The sequence below is a fragment of the Lepidochelys olivacea genome (assembly GCF_965140295.1).
Source record: "Lepidochelys olivacea isolate rLepOli2 genome assembly, chromosome: 10".
Lineage (NCBI taxonomy): Eukaryota > Metazoa > Chordata > Testudines > Cheloniidae > Lepidochelys > Lepidochelys olivacea.
In genome coordinates this window covers 57,296,104-57,316,618 of record NC_140420.1, presented here as the reverse complement: position 1 = coordinate 57,316,618, position 20,515 = coordinate 57,296,104, and the positions used below count along the sequence as shown (strand labels likewise).

The 20,515-nt window shown below is 39.8% G+C and overlaps 1 protein-coding gene across 1 annotated transcript in view; it reads right to left on the bottom strand.

Moving 5' to 3' along the window:
* THSD4 (thrombospondin type 1 domain containing 4) overlaps positions 1 to 20,515 on the bottom strand; it is a 238,583-nt gene that overhangs the window by 134,663 nt on the left and 83,405 nt on the right. The window lies entirely within an intron of this gene.

The window sequence follows — 20,515 nt, the reverse complement described above, 5'->3', positions numbered from 1 at the left end:
ACATACAAGGAAGAAATTTACAGTTCATATTATGACTCAAAAAATGTGTGACCTTATGGAGAAAGACAAACCAACCTGATTAAATATTACAGTAAAACAGCCTCTCAGACTTATGAGTTTTATCAGTTTGATTTAAATATTCTTTTAAAGTCAAAAGCACTCTTCCATTATTTTAAGTAGATTGCACAATACTTAGTGCAAAAAGCTGGTTAATGCCTGTTCCATATTCTCTCCTGCAAGTAAAGAGCCAAATGAAAAGGATACAGAAGGCTTTTCCAATAACCCATAAGAAAGGGCAGAGTCAGGAGCACTGGCATTGTTATGTTTCTTTCCAGATTCCAATCCTAATTCTTCTCCCTTGCTGTGAAAAATGTTCTAAACCACAAGCCAAATTCTGCTTAGTTCCAGTGAAAATATTGAAGCCCCTACATCTTTCTTTATGATTATCCAAAGAACACAAATTAAGCCATCTCACTCAACCCCGCCAGTATCATGTGGGGCTTGAAAATGATGCCTGTTTGTGGTCATGAAGCAAGAGGCTGAATCAAGGTCCAAAACTCTGTGTGTGTAGGAGGGTGGGTGGGTGGTGAGGGATAACTGACAACTGAAAAACTGTTATAACCTACCATTTTTAGCAAGATTGAATTGCCCTGTCATTCAGAAGAGAGTTTGTTTCTTGTTGGAAGTATTTGCTTTAACATCTTTCATTTACACTACATAGCATATACATAGCATTAGAAGGAAATCATGTACATATTTCATTTTTGCTTTTTACTTAAAATTTATTTTACTTGCTAATAACTTCATGCCTTTGGACAAATACAGAAATTACCACTGCATGTTGCTCCATCAAGATTTCAGACAAGCCTAGAGCAATCTGAAAAATGAAGTACTCTGAATTTAAGACTTCTGCTCCATAACTACAGATGATTAATTAAGTTCTAGCCTTTTCCCTATTAAGGATCTTTTGTTGAAAGGATTTACACTTTTTCCATTGTAAATTTATCTGAAAAGAAATGTGATGGTGCTTATCACCCTCTTAGGTTATCCAGTGACATGTAGGAACTGTTCCACTGCCAGTATGTCAATATATGGAGGAAACCCCTTCATGTATGAAATGTTGTATGATATGTATTGCTTGTATAAATGCACAGTGGTCTTCCAGACTAATATTCTGTCTTCTACGGATTAATGAAGTTTCCTTCATTCAAACAAGCAAAAGAGATATTTTACAGAATAAGTATTTTAGAAATACTTCAAGGGATTTTAAATTTTTAATTGGGACTATTATTCATACCCTTCTGCCTGTGAATGAAGGTGCCTTTGTACATGAGTACTGCACAAAGGTCTGAGAGACAGGCAAATGATAACTTCTTCATTTTAGAAACCCTCTAAAATTACCTAAAATATTTTAGTCATGTATAAAAAAATGTGTGCATAGCCCATATTTCCAGATATGGCAGTATAGCAAGTTTTGTGTCCCACTGGATCAGTGGGACTTTCTAACTGTGTAAAACACATATTTTTATTATTGAAGGGTCATGAGATATTAGATCTGACCCTATCACTGGTCCAGGACTAAATACGGCCTGTCCTGGGCCTTGGGCCAGAGTAATTTTGGACTGAAGGAGGAAACATTTTTCTGGCAAGTTGATTTTGAGTTTCTTTTTTAAAGGCAGCTGTTTGAAGCTGCTCAGAGGTTTGGAATGTTAGAAATAGTCCTGGTGGAGTTAGATTAATTAGTAGAGTGCTGTGGAAGCAGGGAAAGATGCATGATATCGAATGGAGCTCTCTACCACATGTGTGACATAGTATGGCCCCTAAACACTTTTCTGAATCAGGATGTAATTATCTCTGTATAAACACACACACATGAATGAACAAACGAATGAGAGAAAATAAAATTAGGAAATAAAAAAAACGTAACAAGCCCAAAACAAATCTCAGTGTATCCAGCGTCCAGAATTAATGACTTAATGGCCCTGGATTTCAATGGCAGAAAGTTGACTGGAGAAGTCACAGCAGCATAATCCACAGAAGCTGCTCACACTGGCCTTTCTGCAGTGTGGCCTGAAGCCAAATTCTGCAGCCCAGAAAGTAGGTCGGGTTGGCTAGGACAGCAATGAATCAGCTAATATAACTTTTTGGTAGCATACAGTGAATGCACTTTGCTGATTAGTGATCAGCTAATGCACTCTTCCTGTGCTATAAAAAAGTCAATATTTTTCCTGAGAATTTTTGGAATTATGATTACATACATTTGAGTACCGGTTTGTTATTTCATTAGCAATTAAACAAATGTTTTAAAAAATCAAAACCCTCTTTAAACTTTCTTATTAAATTGTTTGCATTCCATATAACCACATACACCAGTCTGGATTGTTAACAGCAGATTCATGGGCACATATAAAGAAAGACATGTCTTGCCTGTGGAAGAATAATTTTTTCTCTTGCCATAACTTATCTTTTCTTATGACACTGCATTTGCAGCTGTTCTTTGGGTTCCAAACGGAAGGGGGGTAGTGAGCATGTGTCCCCTAAAATAATGTTTTAGTTCAAAAGACTTCTACTTTTTTGAACTGTACTAAAAGCCAAATATCTTTACTATTTTCAAATAATTTTTGCAATATGTTTTAAGAAAACTTTATAAGTTACAGGTTAGTACTAAAGAAGTTGTTCAAGAATTACACACAATTGCCAACATTAAGTTAAATGAAATCTCTGGGAAAAACAAAGGACAATCTGGATGAAATATTCAGTGGTGGACTTCACAGGGATTTAGGGCTGTATATACAATAGAATGGGGTTAGTGCCAGGCATTTAAAGAGATGAAGTGCTGATTCTTGAAATGGAAAGCAGATGTTACAATTTCAGTGCTAAATGAATGTACTAAACTAAAACCTATGTTGGTACAGTGGCATACACAATACAAAGTGCCAATGATTTGCCTTCTGTGCTCTAGCTATATTAGTTTATGAATGATAAAAAGAATGATGAGTTCCAATATGTTGCTAATGTCCACTTCTAAAACTGCCAGTATTTGCAGTGAAATGATTTAGAAGAAAACCGTCAGACAACTGATTTGGATACTGTGTGCTCCAGTGCCTAGCAGACTGTGGAGCAAAGCAGGTAGCTTCAAGTTATACTTAAATATAGTTGAAAAACTCCCGTGCCTATGCCAAAAAGGCAAAATGACAACTACACGTGTGCCACAAGTGGCTCAGCCACTAAAGAAATGGAGTGTGGTGCCACAAGCAACAAGATTCAAATATGACCGATGACCTGATTGTACATTGTAAATTATCTAGAAATCTCATTTACCACAAACGGATCAAAAGACCTGCAGGCTACTAATCTCAGCTGTGCAGAGCCTCTTTCGGGATCTGCATTCTCTGTTGTTCTGCATGCACAACATAACATCCGACTTCAGACAGGTAGCATCAACAGGGCCAGCCAAGGCCTCGAACTCTTCCTCTTGTAATAACGGTACAAAACTCAGCTGGGCTACTAGCATTGTTGGTGGTATTTATGTTAACGCAGCTACATCACCAGATATTGCCTTTATTCTTCTGTGTAATTTTAAGGCCACATCTCTCTCTGTTCTGATAAATGTTCAGTGTGAACCTAATAAGATGGTGCTTTGCAACATTATCCCCCAGTCAGTCAGACATATTTTTTCAGATTTCTAGTCATTTATCTAAAGAATGGCCTTGCCAGCCCCTTTGTAGGTGAAATCAATTAAAATAATTGAACACTGGACACAATAAAAAGTGTTTTTGGTGGCTGACAGTTGACTCTTTAAAATTATAATTTGCAGCCATAGAAGAGAGATTTACTTTTTTCAACCTATTAGAAGTTAGCAGTGAATAAACCAAAAATGATCATTTTGAACCAAACATATTCTGATTCAGGCAACCTTTAGAATACTTAGTGACTAGAAATAAATAGGGCTGTGTACATTATCCAGTCTTATTGTGTGGAGTATGTGACTGGTAAGACCCCACTTCTGGGATGCCACCTGATGTGCTGGGGTCCCACTTAGCCCCCTGGCCCTGCCAGCCTGGGTTTCCCTTGCACTGGGTTGCTGTGCCAGGTTCTCAAACCCCTTTTCAGCATACACCCAGACAAGACCACACACTGCAGTCAGATCTCTGTAAGAGGATTCACCCAGCACTCACATGCACACCCACTGTGGAGAGAGAAACCCCAGATAATATTGTCTTGCGCTGTATAGAAAGATCTGCACAGTGCAAGCTCAGAAAAATTCACCCTCTCTCTCAATGAGAAGACAGATATGCACAGCTTCTTGCCCCTCCCCAGATATGGATTGAACAAACTGGATTATGTTATAAACAATAAATAAGTTTAACTATAAAAGACAGATTTTAAGTGATTATAAGGGATAGGAAACAGAACAAAGCAGATTACAAAGCAAATAAAACAAAACACGCAAGCTAAGCCTGATTCTCTAAAGAAACAGGTTACAAAATGCAATTTCTCATCCAAAATGTTGAATTATGCAGGATGCAGAGTTTCTGTAGCTTAGAGTTCCAGTTATCTCTTCTTACAGACTGGATCCCTATCTCAGTCTGGGCTCACCCCTGAGTTTCCCCTCAAATTAGTTTCTTTGTCTCTTCAGGTATTTTTAGCAGTCTTTCTTCATAGGTAGGCAATGGAGGAGAGTCCCGTTTGCCTTACTCCCCAGTAAGATTTAAATAAGATTTATATAAGGCAGGAAGCCTTTGTTTCCTGTGGAAAAGTACCAGCAGTGTCCAAAGTGGTATTTTGCATCAGGTGACCTTATCACCTGACCTTGTAGTGTCAATGCAGCATCCCAGGAAACTCCTCAGGAAGGTGGGAGATTAGTATCTTCAGAGCTCTATTGTCCTTCTTAAATGGCTCATTCAGGATGATTGCCTACTGTCTGGTGGGCGTTTCCCCAAGTACACACACAGTTGTAATGGTTACAAAGTCAATATTCCTAACTTCAGATACAGAAATGATACATGCATACAAATTGGATAATCACATTCAGTAAATTATAACCTTTTCAATGATAGCTTACATGAGCCATCTTGCATAAAGTATATCTTATTTATGCCATATTCATATCTTAAGCATATTTCTATGAAGAATATGGAGTGTCCTGCCACAGAGTAATGTCTTGCAAAAAGGTTCACTTTTCGATCAGGTACTTCTACTAGCATTTGCAATGCTTGCTGAGCCAACCAACAGCAGTTTCATCAGCACAGTGAAGGGCCCTAAGGCCACCGGAAAATCTAGTCAGCTGATACTCATCAACAACATGCGCCATTGATTGACAGAGGCCACAGTGATAAGTGGGTCATCACACAGACCCCATGTGTAGAGGCTGGCTGCAAATATTCCTTGGCCAGTTCAGAACCTGTTCATCAGAGTCCAGAGGTAACAAGGCAGGTCAAATCCAGATGGTCAAATGGTTGTATCAGTGACAAGAAAGCCATTCCAAACATCTTTAGCCAACTACTCATCACGCCATAGGATTGCTGCTGACAGATTCTGATCTGATAGTTGAAACCACAATGGATGTCTCGATGTAAGTCATGCTCTGGAGTGTGTGAAAATGTCTATGTACAGTGGGAGATCTGGATTGGCATATAGCTTTTCCACCAGTCTGGCTGAGACGACTGTCTGGAGGGGCTATGTTGCTCAGAACTGGTAGTCATGGGATAGGAGTGGGGCACAGGATGCCTATGATAAGCATGGTTGAGTTCAAGGTGACATCAGTGAATTTAGTGTGGGGTGAATGATACCACACAGATGCATAGTATTCCACTGAGGAATAGGACAGAGAAAGAGCTGACATGTGAAGTGTCTGTGTGCCTGTGCCCCAGGTCGAACTGGCAAATTGGCTGATTAGATTATTCCTGGTCCTGAGTTTGGTAGCAGTCTTTTTTGTATGGTCATGGGAAGTCAAAGAACCGCCCAGTGTAACTCCAAGGGAGACTGGTTTTGCCTTGAGTTTCAGTCATTTTCCATTGCGGGAGACGTCTAACTCATGTTAGCACTTGCACTGTGGTGTGGAAGGTATCTGAAATGGTCTTAGTTATACTTAGTTGGAGGTGTCAACTGCTACAGTAGGCTGCCATCTTGGCCAGGTCGGTGTTCAAGACGTTCTCCAATTTGGTGAAAATAACTTTAAGGCAAGTCTGATTTTAAAAATAGGAAAAGTGTCTCTACATTTCTAAAATAACATATACGGCAATTCCCTTCTCCCCACACATGCTATTGCTAAAGTTTGGTTGGTATTACTAATGGTTATACATTAAAGCAAACTTGCCTGAAAAAAATACATTAATTAAAGAGTGAAATGAGTATAGGCACCGACTCTGGGGCTGGAGCTACAGGCATCAACTTTCCAACTTACCGGGGGGTGCTCACTGCTCAACCCCTGGCTCTGCCACAGGCCTTGCCCCTACTCCACCCTTACCGCCCCCTCCCCTGAGACTGTCATGCCCTAGCTCCTCCCCCCTCCCCACCAGAGCCTCCTGCATGCCACAAAACAGCTGACCTGGAGGTCGAGGAGGGAGAGGGAGGTGCTGATCGGTGGGGCTGCTGGGTGGGAGGCGCTGGGAGTGGGAGCTGATGGGGGGCTGCTGATTTATTACTGTAGCTCTTTGGCAATGTACACTGATAAATTCTGGCTCCTTCACAGGCTCAGGTTGGCCACCCCTGAATTAATCCTTGGAATAACTAACCTAGGGATGTGGTGGATTATCTCACTTGAAGTCTTTAAATCAGTACTGGATGTCTCTAATAATATGCTATAGCTCAATCAGAAGTTGTAGGTTTGATGCAGGAATTACTGGCTGAAATTCTATGGTTCGTGCTATGTAGGAGTTCAGACCAGATTTCCATAATGGTCCCTTCTAGATTTGAAATCTGTGAATTTATATGAAGTGACTTATTAAGAAAATCTAATAGCAAGAATATTGTTATCTAAATACTATAGGAAATGTCTCTGACTAGTTTTTATCTCAATTATGTGATTAATGTAGCATGAGCCATGGTAATTTATAACGACAATTTTCAAAATTCATATTTAATATCACATTGAAATTAATAAAAACAGTGTGGAAGAACAGGTTCTAGCTAGATAATTTTCATATTACATATAACTGACTGTCCTTACAGGGGTCTGGCATTTGTTGCATCCACTTTGTAAATTTTACACAAGTTGCTTTCAGCAAAAACATACTGCTAATCAAGCTGTTTTGGGGGAAGAAAAAGAAGAAGAAAGATGCACTGGAGGTGAAATCATCATTTTTAATGCCTTCCATTAAATGATGCTGAAAAAACAAATGAGAGGAGAAAAGTATTTTAAAGCTGACCTGCAAGTATGTAACAAAGTTAAGGTTGTGCAGTAGATTATTCAACATGGTCTTTTCAGCACACTGCCAATGTCTACTACATTTGTTGTCACTGCTGTTTCTCAGGTATGTAAAGGACAGATCTCTCTGCTCCATGGAGCACCCGCTCCCACTCACTATGGTGACTCAGCCTTGCTATCCTGTGACATATTTACCATTGACACAGAACATCACTGAAGGCTAGACCTTGTCTAAAAGAATAAGGGGAATCCTGATTTTTCCAGGTCTCACGGTATTTTTGTTATTATGCTATTATTAAAATTTAATTACTTGTATCATACAGGGAAGATCATATCCCAGAGATGTTGAGTGTGTGGAACAAGACAAGCAGAATATATGCTAGCAAGAGTCAAGATGCACTTAATGAATTGGGGAAAACAACAAACTAAAACAGAAACCTTAGATTTGTGCTGAAATGACCTTTAATCTGTCTACCTAAAGCATAAGCAAGTATTATTAGGACAGTAACATTTGAAATTATATTTAGAGACCATCTTTCCCTATAATTTGTCTTTCAGAAGTATGGTTTCCCTTGTCTACCCATCCTAAACAAAGCAACTGCCACATAGCATTGACTGAAAACAGAACAGCAGTGACACACAATTATTAGATTTTGCATTTGCTGTATAAATCAGCAGTCTCCAGAACTTTTTATTTTATGAAAAGTTAGCAAGAGCATGTTCCATCACAGGCTCAACACCTGAGTTAAGACTCTCCATTCTCTCTCTCCTCCTCTCTGCTCAAATTCAGGTTTTCTGCCAATCTCTGAAATGGTTTGTAGCATTATTTTGGTTAGTATCTGACAGGAACAGGCACAGGAAAGTTTAGTACCTTCATATGTAGCACTTCCATAAAGCTTTTTATTTATCTACAATATGTCTTACATTTCATCAGAGGTACCTAGGTTTAGAAGACTTTTACATTTTCCTACACCACCATATCAATTCTCCTACAGCACTTATTGGCAATTAACACTGTATTTGCACTAGTCTCTTGATGGTTCTTTTGTCACTTAGCATTATGTAGCAACAACCTAGTACGTAATGACAGGTTTCAGAGTAGCAGCCGTGTTAGTCTGTATTCGCAAAAAGAAAAGGAGGACTTGTGGCACCTTAGAGACTAACCAATTTATTAGAGCATAAGCTTTCGTGAGCTACAGCTCAAAGTGAGCTGTAGCTCACGAAAGCTTATGCTCTAATAAATTGGTTAGTCTCTAAGGTGCCACAAGTCCTCCTTTTCTTTTTGCTAGTACGTAATGGCTCCCTCGTCCCTCTAGCTTAATTTCAATGGTATTACAGCAGGAGAAGACCAAGTAGGTCGTAACAACAGCAGTGGAAACTAAATGCTTCTGTTTGACTTTTCCCCTCCATCTCAAGCCTAAGAAGTTCTCTGAATACACATTAAGCTGAAGACCATAGAAGAAGAGTATCATAGCCCTCCTCATAAATAAAATAAAATAAAATCTGGACTCCTGGGGATTTTGCAAGGGAAAAACATCTCAGAAAATGGAAGAAAAAAATTAGAAATGTGTTTAAAGTTTGTTTCATTCAGTTTGCCCTAATCTTTGAGATCTTTCCTTAAAACCTGTAATAAAATGACTGCTAAAATACAAGGCAAATCAAGCTCATGCCAAAGTAGAAAGCCAAGACAGCTCTGATGTTTTAGCTGTGGATGAAGATAGTAATGGTTTAACAGGGAAGAGAGAAGTTAGAAACAGATAGAGATAAATTAGGGGAAATACTGCTCTCCAAGTTAAAGTTGAAAGGTGAAGAAAGCACATGAAATGAGAAAGTAAATCTCCCAAGTCCTTCCACCATTTTCTCCTCCTTTCTACCAACTGCTGCTCTTCTTTTTAACTAATCACTGCTCTACCATTTTCAAGGTTCCAGAAGGCCTTACTGCAAGAATATCATCTGTTACCTTATTTCATTGCGGCTTTAACGAACAACTTCCTAGTGTTTATTTCTAATGCAAGCTTGGCTATCTAGTCATGTTGGAGATCTTCCCCACTCACACAGTCTGATGTTTTCACTTCCCATGCCTTTCAAAAGGAAATGGAGAGATACATTGTTTTAAACAATTCAGCCAGTAATATGGTAGACAGAATTTAAAAGTTAGTGTTGCCCCCAGGGCATTTGGGTAAAAGTAACAATTTTTAAAATATATAAAGTGGTTTCCTATAAGCAGAGACTCTAATGAGACTTCTTCAGTGACCAAAGGTAACAGGAATCTCCTTCTACAAAAACAATAGCTACTGTATATTTTTGTAATGGTTTAATTAAAAAACAATTTTTCTAAAAGACAAAGCCCGCTTCTGTCCTGCAAAACCATACAGAGGCAGCTAAGCAAAGCACTATGTTAGCAAGCTTGAGATGTGATTTGAGTTCCTATACTCATGCTGGGGATGGTCGAAGTATAACCTAGAGGCTGAAATAATTTGTGACCATATATGTATAGCCATGCACACTGGTCATTAGGATACCACATATATGTCACATAGGGAATAAACTTCATGAGATTCAGCTTCAAGAACACACATTTGTTACTCCTGAGGGCATTCTGCATTAAAACATTAAAAATTCTATGCACAATATTTTAAAATTCTGCAAACTTCAACAAGGTTCAACAAGGACAAGTGCAGAGTCCTGCACTTAGGATGGAAGAATCCCTTGCACCGCTACAGACTAGGGACCGAATGGCTAGGCAGCAGTTCTGCAGAAAAGGACCTAGGGGTTACAGTGGACGAGAAGCTGGATATGAGTCAACAGTGTGCCCTTGTTGCCAAGAAGGCCAATGGCATTTTGGGATGTATACGTAGGGGCATTGCCAGCAGATCAAGGGACGTGATCATTCCTCTCTATTCAACATTGGTGAGGTCTCATCTGGAGTACTGTGTCCAGTTTTGGGCCCCACACTACAAGAAGGATGTGGAAAAATTGGAAAGCGTCAGGAGGAGGGCAACAAAAATGTTTAGGGGATTGGAACACATGACTTACAAGGAGAGGCTGAGGGAACTGGGATTGTTTAGTCTGCAGAAGAAAAGAATGAGAGGGGATTTGATAGCTGCTTTCAACTACCTGAAAGGGGGTTCCAAAGAGGGTGGATCTAGACTGTTCTCAGTGGTAACAGATGACAGAACGAAGAGTAATGGTCTCAAGTTGCAGTGGGGGAGGTTTCGGTTGGATATTAGGAAAAACTTTTCCACTAGGAGGGTGGTGAAGCACTGGAATGTGTTACTTAGGGAGGTGGTGGAACTTCCATCCTTTGAGGTTTTTAAGGTCAGGCTTGACAAAGCCCTGGCTGGGATGATTTAGTTGGGGATTAGTCCTGCTTTGAGCATGGGGTTGGACTAGATGACCTCCTGAGGTCCCTTCCAACCCTGATATTCTATGATTCTAGGATTCTATGAAAGTTCTGCAAGTTTTATTAGTCAATAAATAAATACAGAGGTCTCCAGCATGGCAGTGAGAAGCACAGGCCACTGTCTGCACAAAGCTGGGAGATCACCCTGCAGCCTCGCAGCCTCCCCACCCCAGAGACACGGACTCAGTGGTGAGGCTGCACCTGACTCTGACACAGCACAAGGCCTGAGCCTGCCCCAGAAACACCCTGGGGCCCTGCCCCTCTGTGCCAGGCACACCAGGTGTGGGGCAGGCAGGCTCAACAAGGCAGGATCCAACTGTGGCGGATCCCTGTGTGGGGGGATCCAGGTGTAGGGTGAGAGGATTCTGTGTCGGACGATCTGGGTGCAGACAGCCCAGTGGAGGGGGGGTCTAGGTGTGGGGGGATCTGGATGCACAGAGGCTTGTTGGGGGGTTCCAGGTGCAGGGGCAATGAGACTCTGCCAGGGCTTCCAGGTGAAAGTGGTTGGGGCTCAACGGAGGGGTCTAGGTGGGGAGTCTCAACAGGGGGGTCTGGGGAGTGGGGCATGGTGAGATAGGGGTCTGGATGCAGCTAATTGGGGGTCAGTGGTGTGGGGGCTCAGGGTGGTGCAGGGGAGGTGGGGCTCATCAGGATAGGGGTTGTGTGCAGGGAGTTCAGTGAGGGGTAGTCTGGGTGCAGGGATGGGGTCCGGAGGCAGGGCTTCTGGGTGCAGAAACCCCGTTGCCTACTCTGTCCCCATATCTACTCTAGTGACACCATCAGAGGACCCAGCCACATGAGCAACACCATCAGGGGCTCATTCACCTGCACATCTACTAATGTGATATATACCATCATGTGCCAGCAATGCCCCTCTGCCATGTACATTGGCCAAACCAGACTGTCTCTATGTAAAAGAATAAATGGACACAAATCAGACATCAGGAATGGTAACATACAAAAGTCAATAGGAGAACACTTCAATCTTCCTGGACATTCAATAACAGATTTAAAAGTAGTCATCCTTCAACAAAACAACTTCAAAAACAGACTTCAAAGAGAAACTGCAGAGCTACAATTAATTTGTGAATTTAACACCATTAATTTGGGCTTGAATTTTTAGCTGGCTCACTACAAAACCAATTTTCCCTCTCTTGGTATTGACACTTCTTCATCAACTATTGGGAGTGGACTACATCCACCCTGATTGAAATGGCCTTGTCAACACTGGTTCTCCACTTGTAAGGTAACTCCCTTCTCTTCATGTATCAGTATATTTATGTCTGCATCTGTAATTTTCACTCCATGCAGCTGAAGAAGTGGGTTTTTTTACCCACGAAAGCTGATGCCCAAATAAATCTATTGGTCTTTAAGGTGCCACCAGACACCTCTCTGATGCAATTTAATCTCTCTGCCGGCTGCTCCAGGTGCCTGAAATGATGTACCTGCACAGTTAGGGAGTGGTGCGTGACTGCTCTTGCAGCTTCCCTTTGCTTCCCTTTCAGAAAGTAATTTTTCTGCAGGGAAGCAAAGAAATCTCTGGGAGACATGAATTCTGCACACGCACAGTGGCGCAGAATCCCCCCAGGAGTAACTTGTACCTCTGTAAGATGAAGGGACAGTTCCAGATGCTCAAGACACACCATTAAGATTAAAAAGTACATTTAAAAATGCCTTCTATCCAGTATTACCTTCAAATTGTTAATTAATAGTTATGGTCAGAAAAGTGACTACATATAAATGACTCCTCAGAGTTTATTATTATCTTTATTATTATTTTTATACAGAAATGCCTGAAGCCCTTAACTCAGCTGGGGCCATGTTGTACTAGGCACTATACATATACATTGTAAAAGATAGTCCCTGCTCCAAAGATCTCACAATACAAATAGACAAGATGGACAAAAGGCAGGAGAAAGGAAGTACAATGATACCTACTCTACAAATAGGGAACAATGAAATTTCATGATTTCCTCAAAGGCACAGGAAAGTGGTAGCAGAGCCCAATACACTATCCAGACCTCCTGAGTCCCAGTCCAATGTCTTAATTACCAGATTATTCTTCCTCTCTTCCCTGTATCAATTCAGAGTTGTGCCCTAGCACTGCAGCGCCAACAGAGGTATGGGAAAGAGAGACAAATTCTTTTCTGGTTTATGTATCATCAACAGAATTATTAACTAAATTTCATTTGTAGAACCTTGAGGTGTAACACTTTAATAGCTACTTAATGATACCTTGTAAATCTCCTTAAGTGAGTCAGGGTTACTGAGAGAGCTGGTTGAATCAGTTCCTGCAATCTGGTTTTGACCCTTTTTCCTATTTGTGAATTGTCTGCAAACAGATACTGAATTTGTGCACTATTTGTAACTGGCCAACAAATAGTTTTTATAAATGTCTTTGAGATGATGTCTCCCACACAAACAGTGTGTATTCAGAATTCACTATCAGTTTGACCCAAAGCTCATTAAGACAATGAGAATCTTTTGATCAGGGCCTATTTGAGTTGTGTGGCCAGTCACTTAAGTCTACAGTATGATAAATATAAGTTCCCAGCAAACTTTTATAGAAACAAAAATTGTTAGACAGCCTTGATGTAAGAAGGAACTTCACTACTCAGGTCACAATTCAGCCCTGATTTTCTTACTGACTCATTTTCTGCATCCAGGTCCCCTGACACCAATTGCCCCAGATATCATCATGATTTCCACTTCACTTCAAGATGCTTATAATGAACCACCACCCTGGTGCAAGCATAGATTTGAGGGCTACTGAACTCTGGATTTCTCAGCACTCTAATAGTGCACCTGTGTTAAATAATGGTGCACTGCTTCATTTCAAATGTATCATTTAAGAGCCTTTGGTCTAAGCATGATCATTGTCAGTTAATGTGGTGAGCACTACTGCAATTAAATTGAGCATGTGCTTTCAAAAGTTCGTAAGGACTTTTCCCACCTATACTTCTCCTTGTCCTACCCTTCTGTGTTTTACAGGCATAATATTCATTCAGCTGAAATCCAGCCCTGACTTTTGGGTAGCAGGCCAGGTCTTCCAATGTCTGCCCAACAATAATCACTTTGTAGAAAAACACATTCTTGGTACTGCCAGTTTGTTATGGCCTCCAATTCAATTGCCACTGAAGCCAATGGAAAGATCCTCATTGAACTCAATGAGAGTTGGACCAGGCCAGCTTAGTCCTATTCTTTAGTGGAGTGCCATTTATACAACATGTCAAGCTAATTCACTAGTTCCTTGGTTCGCTAAAAGCAGCTTGCTGATGTTAAAACTATTCATGCCCCTTATTAATTGTGAAAGATTTTCAACATGTAGTTTTAGGATTAATTATGTCACTATGTATCATCATTAATGCCCTTTCAGAGTCCTTTAAACTCAGACACCAGCTTACCAAGGATCTCAGATGGCAACACACCCTCTGGATCTTGTTTTCACTTGGATTTGGGCTTTGAAGGGATTTACCCTCATTCATTATCTTGTATGGTTCCTTATATTATTCTTTTAAGCAAATTTCAACTTAAACTAACCAAGTTTCCACTACCACAACAACCACTCACTGAAATAAAAGCAACCTAAATTAGAAACATTTTAACGTGAACATTGATAATCTTTTCTATTTGATGCCTGCTTTGGAAGATACTGACTAGTTAGTCATCTTGTATATAATATTGCCATTGGAACTAATATTCATCCTTCATCGCCAGAGCCTCTAAGACCCAGTCACAATGTGCCTCTTGTCTTTACCTCACTCCGTCATTCATTTCTCATGGCTGATGATTTTTTAACCACTTTTTAGCATATCAAAGGGTAGTCTGGCCTACACCGAGCCACATTTTTTTCTGTCCTCGATTGAAACTTCAAGTTAGAATTGAAAAAATAAAACATTTTTTAATAAATTTTTTAAATAAAACATTTTGAGCTCACTTTTTAAGACTCCATCTTCCAAGGTTTTAGGTGCTGCGTGCCAGTGTTTTTGCCTGTTGAGTTACCAATGTTTTTCTTCAATAAAATTGACAAGCTTTGTGGTAACATTTCTAATGGTGATATTTGGGCTGTTTACTCTTTGTTCTCCTTCTCGTTAGTCATTCTGAAATGTGTTTGCAGTCTCTGATGCAGGAGTCTGCACACACATTTCTGAGGCCAATAAATCCCTTCATGACCCTATTCTTTCTGTTTTTCCTCCATCTCCATGAAATTTTCTCCTACTGCTATGGACCTATAAATATCAACCAATCTGGATTGTTTGGGGGATTTCTAATAAACTGACAAAAGTTGGCATTCACTCATCTGCTACTTTATTTGCCACTGACAAGGAGGAGATCTGCATGTTAGTCTTAGTAACTTGCTTGTTATTATTGATATAAGGTCCAATGCACTGTCCAGAGGAAATACTGAAAAATACTTGTGCGTTTGTTTAACCTTTTCTCATATAAACTCATGAGATGGTCATTTCTCCAGAGTTCCTCCTGCCTGAAAACTGGCTGTGGAACAATTCCTCCTGTACTGATCTCATGAAGATTCAATGAGCATGTAAGACTGTAATACCAAGCACCAAACTTCAAGGTCACTCAATGAAGATTCAAAAACACAATCTTGGAAGCCAACAGAAAACGAAAAGGATAATGGGGCAATGTGATGAGTCATTGCCTCTCAGCACAGCTCAATTCTACAAGACTAGTAAAGATGGCAACTAAAGTTATTCCTAGGGGGTTTATGCCTTCCATTTACTATCAAGAACTGGCTAAAGTTGAACCTTGCTTCTACAAAGCACATAAGCAGCTAGTTAAAGGTAAAGGTAGGCAAATCCTAGATCAAGTCTTTGGGAATTGGATGCTGGAGACTGGACATGACAGAATATGGCCACAGATCTGCTAGCAACCTGAGTATAATCCTGCCCAAGGTCCTAGCCCCATGTTCAGGCTGCTAGCCTGAGCTGCCAACTGTGTGACCACAGCCCCATTTTTAGCTCGAGCAGAGCTACTGCACGTATGTCTACCTGATCTGGACATTACACCTTCCAGCTGCTGTGTAGACATACCCTATGGGACACAGCAGAAAAGATAAAAGGGCAGGTAAACTCGTTTTAAAATGTGAACTTCTTAATGAAAAAAAACCTGTGCCCAGGTCCCGTGTGCTATACAGGAACATAAGAATTGCCAAACTTTGGTCCGTCTAGCCAGCATCCTGTCTCTGACAGCAGCCAGCATCACATACTCTAGAGGAAAGTGCTAAAACTGCCAGAGGTGCAAGAATCTACAGCAAGACTAAGCAAAAGGGCTAAAAAAGTTCTGATGCTTTACCACATAATAGCGTTTATGTACAAAAAATTAATATTTACTTTGCTGATGGCAAAAATTCCTTTTGGCTGAAAAACATGACAGTAATATGTGCTGTGTTCATTCTACAATGTCTCTCAGCTGTTACCTGTGATGTTGAGGCACCCTGGACAGATTCCATGGATGGGATGGTAGTATTCATTTAGGGTTTCACCCAAAGCCAATGGAAAGCCAGTAGAAAGTTTGGATCAAGCTGCTACATGTTTTGCATGTATCAGTTAATCCTACTCAAATATAAAATAAATTGAGGTCTTGTAGCAAACAGCAAACTGTATCAAAACATTTCCTTTCCACACACATTTTAAAATGAATTATACTACCTTACCTCCACTGAATTTTATCTGATAAACCATATTTAATATTTTTGCCCACAAGGTGGCACTTATAAGCTTTATAATGTAATAACCTAACCTGAATTTAGAAAGTCTTATGCAGGAAAAATAAATAGCACTGGATGAAGATCATTTTAACTCATATTCAAAAATTAATTACATTTCTGCAAATTAGGCCACTGTTTAGAAACATTTTAAATGTTTAATTATTTATTAGAAAACACAATATTACATAATATTAAAATATTGTATGCTTCTGTTCTGTATTTATATGAAACAGTTCATGCTCATATTAACTCAGAGCAATTTTTGTGCTCTCCCCCTTCGGAGTGGTTAAACACTATTTGAGTAATATATTTCTGACAGCCATCGCTCAGCAATTCATAGAATCCTATAACCTCTGGAGACACTTAATGTGAACTAGAAGAATATTGCACAGAGCAGGAATGAAAGAGAAACTCTTGAACTGATTTCCCCCTTCCCCCCATCAGCTGCTTTTTGTTCATCTGGAGACCAGGTGGACTCCATTTATCAGTCATAAATAAAGATTTTGGGCAAAATCCTACAGTCCTTCCTCAAGACAAAATCCTATTGACTTCAACAGTTGACATCATTTGGAATTCTGCCTGAGTAAAGTCAATAGAAGTTGGCCCTATTATGGTTTGATAAGACATAACTATTTCAATGAAAGTGGCAAAGAGTCCTGTGGCACCTTATAGACTAACAGACGTATTGGAGCATAAGCTTTCGTGGGTGAATACCCACTTCGTCGGATGCATGTAGTGGAAATTTCCAGAGGCAGGTATAAATATGCAAGCAAGAATCAGGCTAGGGATAACAAGGTTAGTTCAATCAGGGAGGATGAGGCTCTCTTCTAGCAGCTGAGGTCTGAACACCAAAGGAGGAGAAACTGCTTTTGTAGTTGGCTAGCCAGTCACAGTCTTTGTTTAATCCTGAACTGATGGTGTCAAATTTGCAAATGAACTGAAACTCAGCAATTTATCTTTGAAGTCTGGTCCCAAAGTTTTTTTGCTGCAGGATGGCTACCTTTAAATCTGCTATTGTGTGTCCAGGGATATTGAAGTGTTCCCTACAGGTTTTTGTATATTGCCATTCCTAATATCTGATTTGTATCCATTTATCCTTTTACGTAGGGATAACTATTTCAATGCCATTGTCTTCATAACTGTTTCTAATGGATCACAGATAATAGAATATACTTGTCTGACAGACTTAAATGAGACACTGCACAAAAATTCAGGCAGCTCTCAAATAAATATCTTGCTTTCTAGTTTTTTTATTCTTATAACTTCACACGTAGATTGAAATGAGTGAAGCTCACTAATTACTGCATTAATGTTGAGTAAAAAACTGGAGAATGAGTAACAAAATTGCTAATGGGTGAATTGGTTTAGTTGGGGATTGGTCATGCTTTGAGCAGGGGGTTGGACTAGATGACCTCCTGAGGTCCCTTCCAACCCTTATATTCTATGATTCTATTGTTCAGATAAAATAAGAACAAATCTGAACCTTTGCCCGACATCTGACCTAACCCTAACCAAATCAATTTGCGGTTTTCAGAAGTTTGGTTGGCATATTTTAAAAATAGATGTTCACCTGTATTAGCATTGCTGATGCCAACAAGAAACAGAAAACAAAGCACCAAAATAACACAGAAAGTCTTGTAGTACTTCTGATGTGTCTGACAGCAAGAAAGATTGGAAATCTGAAAACCAAATAAAATTGGATAAGGCTTAATAATCATGTGTCAAAGGTAAGAGAAGAGTGAGAGAGCAGAAGGAAGGAAGGAAGGAATATATTATGAGAGACAGAGACACATGCATCTTCTCCTTGAAGATATTTCTGGGGGGGGGGGAAATGAAACACACTTGTTTCTTTTTTATTTGTACTATGGTAGCACCTAAAGGCTTCAACTAAGATCAAGACCCCATTGTGCAAGACACCATATAAACACATAAGAAGACACAGTTTCTACGTGAAACAATCAAAATAGTCAAGACAGATAACAGGTAGGAAAAAGGAAGCATCTCCTTTTTATAGATGGGGAACTGAGGTACAGAGAGACCAAGATCACACAGAAAGTCTTTGCTAGAATTTGGGATTGAACCCAGATCTTCTAAATCCCCGTTCAGTACATTAAACACAACCCCATCCTCTTTCTCTCTCAAGGTAACTTGAGCTCTGAATTTGAAAAGTATAAATATGCCCTCATATATTTCACTTAAAGCTGCCCATTAGAAATGGTAACATACGAACTCAGAAAGATTTACCATGCTGCATGATTGTCAATGTCAGGCAACATTTACCTACTTTCCAGCCTACTAATGTACATGCAGCAGAGAAGTTTTAACATGGAAATCAGGAAGACTGACATCTTGAATGAGAAATCAAGATGGCAGGAAGAGAGTTATGTTATTTATTTTTGTGCTGAAAAATTGAACCATTTTATAGTAAATAAGATTACTTTATAAAGATGTTCAAATATTATGGCTATGGGGATCCGACTAGTACTGCAGACAGACAGACAGGACAGACAAGATTTCTTGGTTCATATATCTGTAGTAACTAGTTCCTCTTAGTAATAAGTCCTTGCATTTACATTATCTGAGTCTCAAAGAGGTTTTACAAACATTAATTGAACCCCACAAGCCTGGCTTAACAAAATCCAGGACTCCTGGCTTCCATGCAGCAGTTGTAACCACTAGGCACATGCTCCCTTCCAATAGTCCCTCTAATATAGCACAATGGAATGAAAAGGAATTCACTGACATTTACAGGAGTTGCCAAGCAATAAGATAATTGTCTGTGGTTTGAATTTATCATTCATAGATGTAACAGGTAAATAGCACTGGTACGATGTTGGAGCAACTAACCCATGCACCATTTCATGCGACGTGATTCCTCCCAGATGTGATGGTAATACTGTACATATAAGAAGAATGATCTGAGAAAGGTCACAAGCGAAATGAGCATAGGAAGTGTAGCTTACCCTTCATCTGATTTACAAGAAATCAGGGCTTCCTGCTCATATGGGAAGGAGCTTCATGTGGGTACCTTAATTCAATGAGATGTTATTCCCTGTTAGAGTAGTCAGTCTTTCAGTTGTAGCAGACATGGCTGAATATGTACAAACCCTTTGCTTGCAATGTAATGCTTTGCGGAGAGGTCAGCACTTAAGGCATCCATATAGGAAGGATGCTGTAGAAAAGAACATTGCTAATGGCATGAGAGGTTTCTCTGCTTGCGAAGTCCACAGCATAGCACGCGCTTGGTGCATTCTGCAGAATTAATGCTTGTTTACTCGAGAACTGGATATCACAGATAAAGCTGCAGGTATCCTTGTCAACCACTATATGGTATTGTGTGGTTGGGGAAGGGTGTGGAAATCATACCAGGGTTAATTATTTTCTGTCCTGTTGGCCACTATTTTCATTGTAGAATTTGCCAATTTTTATATATAATTTCATTTCAAAATCTCTTCAGAAATTGGAACCATAAAGTCTTTGGGGTGTGGGTTTTTTTAAAAAGATTATAAAAGATGGCTGGGTCATTTTCCTTAGTAGAAAAAGGTGGTGTCCTGTCTCCATACTATTTCGTTACATACACAGAAGTATAAACATATAAAAGTAAGCAAACCACAGAAGGATGGGAAAAATTCATAATAAAATGATGCTGGTTATCGAGTGCTTCCACCATAAAACTTGGAAGAGGATCTGCAGCTCTTCCTTTTCAATATTTTCTATTCAGTTAGATCTATTTGCCAACAATGGCTCTCCCTGCTCTCTCATCATTTCCATTTTTATCCCCTCTCTGTCAGGTTTATAAGATGCAATCATTCTACAGCAGGCAGTAAACTTGATTAAAACTGACTAAAGGTACATATGTTTTATGTCTCCTAAAGCAAAGGGATTTGGATTAACTTCATTTATCTACTAGTGTTAAAAGCCGTACACCACTTACACTAAAAAAAAAAAAGAAAAGTGTATTGATGGTGATGATCCTTTGCTATGAATTTACTTGCTTGCTGCTAGGCATACCATT